At 38.3% G+C, this 10125-nt stretch overlaps 1 non-coding gene across 1 annotated transcript; it reads right to left on the bottom strand.

Moving 5' to 3' along the window:
* Window positions 1-2811: 2811 nt before the first annotated feature.
* Window positions 2812-2917, bottom strand: LOC121205261 (small nucleolar RNA R71). Its single transcript, XR_005900346.1, has one exon. It is a non-coding gene; the product is annotated as a small nucleolar RNA R71 (small nucleolar RNA).
* Between the last annotated feature and the right edge of the window lie 7208 nt (window positions 2918-10125).

The following is a 10125-nucleotide window of genomic DNA, read 5'->3' on the forward strand; positions in this document are numbered from 1 at the left end:
CGATGATGGTTTGAGCTAATAAAGTATTATGAGCTGATAATTGACTATCACCCAAGAAAGGCGAATTTAGTCGCTGACGCTTTGAGTAGAAAGTCATTGTTCACCTTAAGAGCCATGGATACTCAATTGACTGTGTCTAATGATGGTTCGATTCTAGCAAAGTTGAGAGCTAGACCGACATTTCTACAAGAGATCCGTGAAGCTTAGAAAGGTGATAAGGAGTTGCAAGCTAAGATGGGTCAGTGCGAGACGGGAAATGAATTCGAATTTCGTATTGGTACCGAGGGATGTATAATGTTTAAAGATAGAGTTTGTGTACCCTACTTTTGTATGAAAAGCATGTTGTTAAATGGTAAAGTTGTTGTTATGTATTTTGTATGCTTCTTACTAAGCTTTATGCTTACTCCCTCTCTTTTCCCATTTTCTTATAGTGACACAAAAATAGCTCGAGGATTCAAAGGATGTCAGAGGCTACGATCACATTATCATCTAAAGACTCAGTATAGTTAGAAATCTTATTTTTGAGTATGTCATGTATATGGCTTAGACTTCATTGTTTTGTGTCCTTAAGGAATTAGCCAAATGTGTGGTTTGGATTAAATCCTTTCATTTTGTATAAGGCCATGGATAATGGCCGATATTCATTTTGATATTGCGTAGAAGATGTTACTTTTTATGGATGAGTAAATTTTCCTAATTGAAAGGTTGTTTATTGTGGTTGTTTTGGCCATATGATGTGCCCTTGTATTGGTATAGAGTGATCTTTTACAGGTTATGTAAGTAAGGGTGGAAAAGAGGCTTGGTAAATAGCCTTATTTTTTCCACACGAGTGATAAACCACAATTTATACATATTTCTATCCCATGCTTAGCACATTTATGGATGATTTATCCTTAGATTCGGTGATTTTGATGCTCCTAATACTTTAATTTCATGTTTTATACTTAGGTGAGCATATGAGAGTAAAAAGAGCGAGAAACAGGCCAAAAACGGAGAAAATGGGTTAACGTGGGAAATCAACACAGCCTGGACTTCCTCACACGGGCAGTTCACACGCTCGTGTCCATTCAACAAACTCTAACATGGTTTGAACCAATCGAACACGGGCGTGTCACACTGGCGTGTCCCTGTCGAGCCCAAATCTAGTCCTATTTGGAAAAGGCCACTCTAGAGGGCTTTTAGGCATTCTAAAGCCTATTTAAACACACGGAGTAGGAGGCAAGGATATACTGGAAGAAGGCTGATTGATCTATCTCAGAAGCCGGGTTCACCTTCAAGACTGAAGATCTTTTTCTTTATGTTTTGTTATCATTATTCTTTTGAGATGTTTTCTTTCATAACCTAAAGGGAATGAAACCTAAGACGGATCTTGTTATTATTATCTGAATTGTATGATAAATATTTGACTTATTCTTAATTATGAGTTTTTAATTCTTACTTTAATATTCTAGGATATTGATTCAAGTATTGATGTGCTTATTCAGAGGAGCAAAAGTCCCTGTCTAAGAGTAGATCTAACAAAATTAAGCGGAGTTGATTGCACGCCTAGAGATAGGGTGATAAAATTTTGCCGAATTAGGGTGAAACCTAATAAGGGAATTCATAGATCGAGTTAATGCAATGCTAGGGAGTTAATTAGAAAGAGATTTCAATTAATCAACCTAGGGTTAGACGTTGTTAGTCTCAAGAGAGATGATAATATAAACTAGGGATTTCTACGGATCAAGTCAAGTGAATAAATTGTCTGATTCAGAGTCAATAACAAGTGAAGTCTAGGTGGATTTTTCCCTTAGGTATTGTCCAAATCATTCAGTTTTCCCAAAAGTTATTTCCCCAATTTACTTCCTATGCATTCTTAGTTTAGTAATTAGTTTAGATAAAACAAACCCCTTTTATTTTCAGGCTAGATAATAAAAAGAAAGTCAATACTAGTACTTTTAGTTCCTTTGGGTTCGACATCCCGATCTTGCCATAAACTATACTACTGTTCGATAAGGTGCGCTTGCCTTTGTTGTGATAATATTTAGTTTTCAAGAACGGACATTCATAAATTATAAAAATTATCATGATTCATCACAAGATCAAGTTTTTGGCGCCGTTGCCGGGGAACTAAGATATTAGGACCACTCGATTTTTATTTCTTTAGCCATTCTTCTTTTATTGCAATTTAAATTTTTATTTTATTTTCTAATTGTTTGTTTATTCGATTCTGGCAAGTTTTTATAGTGCATGACTAGAAGAAACCCGTCGGGACCATTACTTTTTGATAGCAAGATCGATCACACAACTCGCAGAAATCGAAGAGAAATAAGGCGAAGCCTAAGATACACAGAGGAAGAGCAAGAGGACGACATTCACACCACAACCGAGGAGATGGCTGAAATTCAGGAAAATCTGCTACACCTTACGAATGCTGCTAATCCAGTAAATAAGAACCCTGCTCCACGCACTATGTATGATTATGCTAAACCTACTTTAACAAGAACTGAGTGAAGTATAGTTAGGCCTGCTGTTGCTACAAATAATTTTGAACTGAAATCTACCACAATTCAAATGATCCAACAGTTTGTTCAGTTTGATGGTTTGTAGGACGAGGACCCAAACGCTCATTTGGCGAATTTCTTAGAGTTTTACGAAACTTTTAAGATCAATGGCATTTCTAATGATGCCATTCGCCTTCGGTTGATTCCCTTTTCATTGAGGAACAAAGCTAAACAGTGGTTGAACTCGTTACCACGAGGGTCAATCACTACTTGGGAACAAATGACCGAAAAAATTTTACTGAAATATTTTTCGTCGGCTAAAACGGCTAAGTTGAGGAATGATATCTCTTCTTTTGTGTAGATGGATCTAGAGACACTCCATGATGCATGGGAGAGATACAAGGACCTATTAAGAAGCTGCCTTCACCATGGTTACCTTTATGGTTGCAGGTTCAAACGTTTTACAACAGTGTGAACCCCTCAACAAGGAAATTTATCGACGCAGCTGTTGGTGGGACTATTAATGACAAAACACTTGAAGTGGCTTACAAATTTATTGAAGAGATGTCACTGAATAACTATCAGTGGTAAGTCATGAGAACAAAGTCGATGAAAGAAGCCGGTGTTTTCAACCTCGATGCGGTTACTATGCTATCTTACCAGGTAGAACTCTTAAATAAAAAGATTGACGGTTTGTGTGGTTCTACTCAGGTACATCCAGTGATGAGGTGCGATTCAAATGAAGGAGGAGCATACACAGAATATCAACCCTTTAACCCTAGCACCGAGGAGGAACAAGTTCAATATATGGGTAATAATTCAAGATCTCAAAATAACCCATATAGTAACACATATAATGTAGGTTGGAGGAACCATCCCAACTTCTCGTGGTGTGGTTAAGGGAATCAAAGGCCACAACATCCTCCGGGCTTTCAACAACCACCTTACCAACAGGAAAAGAAGTTGAACCTTGAGGAGATGCTAACAAAGTTTATCCCGGTGTCGGAAACTCGCTTTCAAAATACCAAAACAACACTTAAGAATCAAAAAGTGTCGATCCAAGGGCTCGTAAGTCAGATAGTCTAACTTGCCAAATTGATTTCTGAACGGCCACAAGGTAGCTACCGAGTAACACTGAATCTAACCCAAGGGAACAACTCAATGCAATTACCATTCAAGATGGGGAAGGGTTAGTTGAACCAAAACCAGAACCAGAACCAAGGCAAGGAATGGTGGTAAGTAAAGGTAAAGGTGAGGTAGTCCACAGTGAGCAACAACTGGTAAGTAATAAGTACAAACCACGAGTGCCATACCCTAATGCGACAAGGAAAGACCGAACGGACGAATTCGATAAATTCCTTAAATTATTAAAAAAATTACATATCAAATTACCGTTTATTGAAGCTCTTTTGCAGATGCCAAATGCAACCAAATTCTTAAAGGAGCTTTTAACAAATAAGCGGAAGTTGGATGAGGCATCGCAAGTGGAGTTAAATGCAGTTTGCTCAGCCATACTACAAAATAAGTTGGCCAACAAATTAAAAGATCCAGGGAGTTTTACGATTCCTTGTGTAATTGGTAGTTTAGATGTTAATAATACTTTGGCTGATTTAGAGGCTAGTATCAATGTCATGCCTTATAAAATGTTTAAACAACTAGGTCTTGGGAAACACAAACAAACTAGGATGAGCATTCAGTTAGCAGACAAAACAATCAGATTTCCTAAAGGTATTATTGAAGATGTACTTGTTAAAATTGACAAATTCATATTCCTAGTTGATTTTGTTGTTCTAGATATAGAAAAGGATAGTGACGTGCCTTTAATTTTAGGAAGGCCCTTTTTAGCAACTGCTAGAACTATAATTGATGTTGGTACAGGTGAACTCATACTTCGTGTGGGTGAGGAAACAATCACTTTTCAAGCTCGAAATTCTACTAATGCTGATCATGTGGTGCAACCTTCCTTGCAGGAAATACATTCGAAAAGCATACATGAGCCTTGTTCAAATAACAACAAAGAACCCATATATGAAGAACGAAGGCTACAGGTTGAGGAACTAGATGAGTGGCAGACACAAAAATCGAGATCACACGATAAACTAAAATCATGCCATGACGAGCACAATATCTCACCAAATCAACTTAATGTTGGAGACAAAGTACTATTAGATGCAACAGACCCTCGAATTACCACCTCTGAACCTAATGGAGAAATCCCTCTCACGGTACTTAGCATTTTCCCATATGACACAGTCAAGGTAATTCATCCCAAATTCGGTACATTCAAGGTAAATAGTACTCGTCTAAAACCTTATTTTGATAAAATTGATAGTAGGGATGAGGAGTGTAAACCCCTCGCACCACCATGACCATGCAACAGAGAGGTAAGTCGAGCTTAGACTATAAATAAGCGCTTCTTGGGAGGCAACCTGAGCACTAACGGTGTTAACTTCTTTAAATTCTAGTTTTTAACATTTAATTCACTAACTAAGACACTGAACACAAGTTTTCCAAAACTACACGGCCAGGCCCACGGGCGTGCCTTAGGTCGTGTGAAAACAGAGCAATATTTTTCCCCAACATGGGAGTCGATAAGTTGCCACAGCCGTATGACATGGCCGTGAGTGAATCTGTCAAAACAACACGGGCGTGTCACATGCCCGTGTCTAGAGGCCATGGTTGAAACTGAGAAAACAACACGGGCGTGAGACATGCCTGTGCTCACTACCCATGGTCAAGATTGACAAAACAACACGGGTGTGGACATACATACACGGGCGTGGGAGAAGTGAACAAAGCAGAACACGGCTGTGCGACACAGCCGTGTGCATCAACACGCCCAAAGAACACGGGCATGAGTGAAATTTTAGATGAGCCCAAATTTGAAAATCAAGATACACACGGGCTAAAATTAGGGCACACGGGCATGCCCCATGGCCGTGTGTCCCAGTATCTATATAAACTCCTCACTATTCATCATCCCCTTCCCCAAAAACTCTAAACCCTAGCCACCGCAACCCCTCCCCCTCCCTCAACGCCGACCGGCCACCCTAGCTTTCCTTTCTCCTTCATTTATCTCCCCTCTCTCTCTCCCTCCTCCCCTCTTCTGACCCTTGCACACCACATGGCACACCTTCCATGCCCGTGGCAGACCTCAACCACTCCCTACCATCACACTGTTGCTCCTCCGGCCACCACTCATTCACTAACAGTTTTCTCTTCTCTATTACTTCCTTTGTATGCTTACTAACTTCATAATCCTAATTTTTATCCTTTTATTGCTTTTGATACTAATTGTTTATCATATCATCCTCATTCCTAGGATATATTTTACTATGCTTAGATACTTTCATTTAGTTCATTTTGAATTTAGTCTTGCTATTACTCTGCCATGTACCATAAAATCTCTATCAAGTTTGATTGCTTTTGGTTGAGTCTTGTTAGTGTTAGTAGTTTTTTATTACATTTTTTAGTTCAATTCATGTTTAACTCCTTTTTGAATTTGTTAATATATGTTATCTTTTCCATTCATTAAGATTTAAGTTCCTTTTGATGTATATCATGTCAAATCCAAGCGGCAAGAACACCGCCGTCCCCACCTCGAAAAGGAGGAAAGGAGCAGCATCATCCTCTAGTCCTACTGCGAAGATCAGGCACCCATTCCTCCAATTCCCACTGGGACCACAGGAGGAACTATTTCAGATATTACGGGCCCGACCCTTAGGTGCGGGCCGTTGTAATGACTAGGCCACACTTGAACAAATCCAACTGGTTGACGCGGTCTAAGCCCTTTTGACAACTGACCCATGAGGCCTCTTTTTCGAGATCATCGAGCTGACGTGCATCGAGCTTACACTCGAACTCTGCTCAACCTTCCACCTTCAAGTCGTCATGACACAGTTCGATGATCCTGGAATGGTCCAGTTCTGTCTCGGTGGTTTAGTCCACCAGTTGAGCGTACCTTAGTTCGGTGTCGCTTTGGGGCTCTATACGGAGGAGTTCATAGATGATGATGATTTTGACACCCTCCATCACCACATCCACTTGTCTCCCTCCAACTGCTGGAGGGCCCTCGTTCCTGCTTGAGCCACCTACGACCCTAGTCGCTCTAAGGCATCGGCCCTCGCCCCATCCTTGAGGTACTTACATGCCATCTTGGCCCACACTCTGACAGGGCGGCGAGAGAGCACCCGCGTCGTCAACACACATGAAGCCTACTTTTTATGGAGCATGGCGAACGGGCACGTTTTTGACCTTGCCTATTTCATTGCCCTCGCCATTAGCCATCAGACGGAGTGGCATAGGAAGGGAGTCATATCCATTGGCCCTTATGTGACTCACCTAGCACAGTATTTCGGCCTCCTCAACATGGCGTCACAAGCATCTTCCCTCACCCTCATTGGTCAGATGTCCCCACAGGGCATCTCAAGTATGCTACGTGAGGATGATCGAGCGACGACGTGGAGTTGACCCTCCCCAGTACCGCCTGGTCCAGTCCGCCGAGGAGGAGGACTTAGAGGACATTACTAATGATGTCCCTCCATAGCACGATGACCCACCATCTCAGCCAGCGCCCATTCATCACCCAGTTCATGCGGCTGCTTCATACTTTGACACCTCTGAGTGCCTTACTCGATTTGACTAGCATTGTTTTCAGTACTTTGATCACATTGATGCTACTCTACATCAAATTTGTTAGCACCTTCACATCTCATCGCCACCACTACCTCGCGAACCATTCGGCAATGACGATGTTTAAAGACATTTTATTTTTTATTTTTATTTTCACTTTTTTCTTTATTTATCCACTTTAAGTACTTTTTATTTTTTCCCTTTAATACTATTTCATTTTTAGGTTTTATAATTTTTATTGAACAATTTATAGTTTTGGCTATTTCATTACGAGTAATTATGCTTCTTTATATTTCCTAAAGAGTTCTTGATTGTGTCATAGTTATAAAGAGTTCCAAATCTCATCATCACTTAGGAACTTGAAAATCCATTGGAAAAGGTTCTCCATGACTGTCATGTCCTGCCCGACCACCACGATAACCTTTTTGCTAGGCACTGTGGTTGTGGAACCTAACCTCTACCACCACCGGAGTATCCTCCTCTAATCTTATCATTGCCTTGGCCGATTATTCTTCATACCTCCAATTCAAGGATTCCATTCAATATTTAGGAAGTTTCACTTCTCTCCCCCTCTATTCTGATATTATCTTTATATCACTATTATATATCTTTATCAATTGAGGACAATGTACATCTTTAGTGTGGGGGGGATATTTATATCATTATCAGAAAAATCCCTAAATTTTTTCTTGCTCTCAAATAATCTTCTCATATCATTATTATAATGAATTTTGATTAATTTATGATTTTTGTTGATATGTCTCGAATTAAAACATAGGCATTTATGCATTGATTGTTAGACTTTAAGGAATTAGAATATCAAGCATGATGAGCTGATTTTTGAGATGTAAAAATTTTTAGGTTGTTTTCCCAAGTTTAGGTACTATCTTAAGTTGAAATTCACAAGTTTAAACATAAAAAAGCCATAATTTTTGTGAGATCTTGAGCCTTTAGAGCATATATTATTTCTTTCATGCTCACTTTTATTATTGCTTTGAGTGCGTCAATATTGATCTGTTATTCTAGAACTTGCTTGATTATACATATCAAGACCACACCATTTGATTTGATATGTCAAGATGATAAATGCACATAGGTTTAACCCACTCACTCCATAAAAGCCTACCTCTATAATTAACCCTTAGTGAACCCCCTTGAGAATAACAAGCCATTAATTGATTTACCCTCAATATTAACCTATAACCCATTATTGTTGGAATGCCCTAAATTAATTTGATCCCTATTTTTGTCGAGATTTGATTTGAATAAATTGCTTAGCCATGTTTTATTTTTGATAGCTAGCCTATGTTATTTGACTTGTTCTTAAAAAGAAATTTTAATTCATACATATATATTAGTAGTAATTCTTTGTTTTTGACCTTAAGCGTTGAATTCCATATTTTGAGAAAAAGCTTACAGGTATTCAATTGATGATTAATTATTTTTCTAGTTAGGTAATTTTTTTCATTTTAATCTCGATTCTAACCTTCTTTTTCAGCTTGTAATGACACCCCTAACCAAAGCCACGTTACAACCCTTTAAAGACCTTTTAATTGATGTTTCATCTTAATTTATAGTGGTAGATATTTGATTTTCATGCAAGCCTATGGTAATAACTTTTCATATTGACTTTTGAGTGCTTAACTTGTCATACTTAAACACGTCTAGTGATTTGAGTGAATCCTTAGTGAGGATGTTAAAACTCTGTGATATTTTGAATCAAAGGTAATCACTTAGATGAGGGGAGACGCCTATGTTTTCATGATAAAATGCTCAACTTAGAATGCTTGAAACTTTGATGTTCTTTCAGTTGAATTCTCAATGTATGATTACTTATGGTTTATTTTGAGATATTATCGATAGGAATTATAAGTCAAGAAAAATGAATTCTTAATTGTGAGTTGAGGATTTTTCTTAAGGACAAGCAAACGCTTAAGTGTGGGGGTATTTGATAAACCGCAAATTGTACATATTTTTATCCATACTTAGCACATTTATGGATGATTTATCTTTAGATTTGGTGAATTTGATGCTCATAATCCTTTAATTTCATGTTTTATACTAAGGTGAGCATAGAAAAGTAAAAAGAGAGAGAAACGGGCCAAAAATAGAGAAAATGGGTCAACGTGGGAAATCAATACGGCCTGGACTTCCTCACACGGGTAGTTCACACGCCCGTGTCCATTCAACAGACTTGAACATGGTTTAAAGCAATAGAACATGGGCGTGTCACATGGGCATGTCCCTGTCGAGCCCAAATCTAGTCATATTCAGAAAAGGCCACTCTTAAGGGCTTTTAGGCATTCTAAAGCCTATTTAAACACACTAGAGGAGGATTAAAGGGGACACACGGAGTAGGAGGCAAGGAATTACTCGAAAAAAGCTGATTGATCCATCTCAGAAGTCAGATTTACCTTCAAGACTGAAGATCTCCCTTCAATTCCCTTCAAGAGTTCTTGGGTTTTCTTTATGTTTTGTTATCATTATTCTTTTGAGAATTTTTTTTCATAAATATGAACTAAACCCCCTAAATACTTAAGGGGAATGAAACCTAAGACGGATCTTGTTATTATTATCTGAATTGTATGATAAATATTTGACTTGTTCTTAATTATGAGTTCTTCATTCTTGCTTTAATATTCTAGGATATTGATTCAAGTATTGATGTGCTTATTCAGATGAGAAAAAGTGTAACATCTCGAAATAGGGCCTAGTCAGAATGGTGGTTTTGGGACCACAAATACAACATCAAAATATTTATTTTACGGTTATTATAAGGCCTAGAATATGAGTATATGCATTTGCTAAATTTTCATGAAGGAATTCTAAGTATAAGATGTCCAATTGGAAATTAGGGACTAAATTGAATAAATTGCAAAACTTGACTTCTAAAAGCAATTTGTATGAAATTGCTTTAGATTATGAATTCGAAGGTCATGGAGAGCAATTTGTCCAAATTCTAAATTTTTGGACAAAAATGGGCTTGCATGGATGAAATTTTAAAGAAAGG

This window comes from Gossypium hirsutum, chromosome A08 (assembly GCF_007990345.1).
Source record: "Gossypium hirsutum isolate 1008001.06 chromosome A08, Gossypium_hirsutum_v2.1, whole genome shotgun sequence".
NCBI classification, from domain to species: domain Eukaryota; kingdom Viridiplantae; phylum Streptophyta; class Magnoliopsida; order Malvales; family Malvaceae; genus Gossypium; species Gossypium hirsutum.